Genomic DNA, 903 nt, shown 5'->3' with positions numbered 1-903 from the left:
GTTTCCTATAGACAAGTGTTTCTAACGTTTGCTCTATCTTCATTCTATAATACATTGTTCCATTTATATTTTCATATAAGAAGATTGGAAATAGCAGTCCCCTTGTGTTGCTTTCTACAACAAAGTGCTTTGGAAAGTACTTTCAAAGGCACAAAGAAGTAGCAAAGTCTTCTACGCTGCTAAAAGAGTCTTGATGAAACTATCTTTGATCCTACCCCTATTAAAGAACTTAAAAACATCAATGTACATGCCACGGGTTACTGTGATTGCTTTGATTGTGGAATATATCAAATGTTGATGGGTTTTCTTTTTGGTTAACTTTGATGATAATTTTGGTCTCAGTTGTTTCATGAGATTGTGGAGGTTCTCTCTTGTGACAGTTTCTTACACTCTTGTTGGATCCCTTCAATTAGAATTGCTATCTGAACACCTCAATACACTGATAGATTACTGTGCTAGTCCCTATGAATGCAGAGTCCCAAACCATTTCTGGGGTTAAGTTGTCAAGCCTTCATCAGTCCCTGTAGAAAAGCTGTTGTGCTGGTAACATGTCCATTTGGTTTGTCAGCTGCAAGGAGCTCTCACCATATCATTGTCCAAAGGGAGATTTTGTGGTTTCAGGTCACAATGTACAACCTGAATAGGTCATGACAGCCCCCATGGAGATACATACTCCAAGCCATGAGCAATATCTACTGCTATTCCCATTCTTTCCCTCAATTTCAATTCACCAGCCCCTCCTCCTGGCCCCCACAGTATAATACTGATGCTGTTCCAAGTTCCCATTTCCCACAAACTCCAAAAATTTCTTCCCATATATAATTCAATTTCCCATTTTAAGAAGAAATTCTTGAATTAGGATATCACCTCATAATTCACAATTCATTTATTAATGTTAACAAT

Source organism: Vitis riparia, chromosome 18, assembly GCF_004353265.1.
Source record: "Vitis riparia cultivar Riparia Gloire de Montpellier isolate 1030 chromosome 18, EGFV_Vit.rip_1.0, whole genome shotgun sequence".
In the NCBI taxonomy this organism is placed as follows: Eukaryota; Viridiplantae; Streptophyta; class Magnoliopsida; order Vitales; family Vitaceae; genus Vitis; species Vitis riparia.
Note: the sequence above shows the minus strand (reverse complement) of the source record.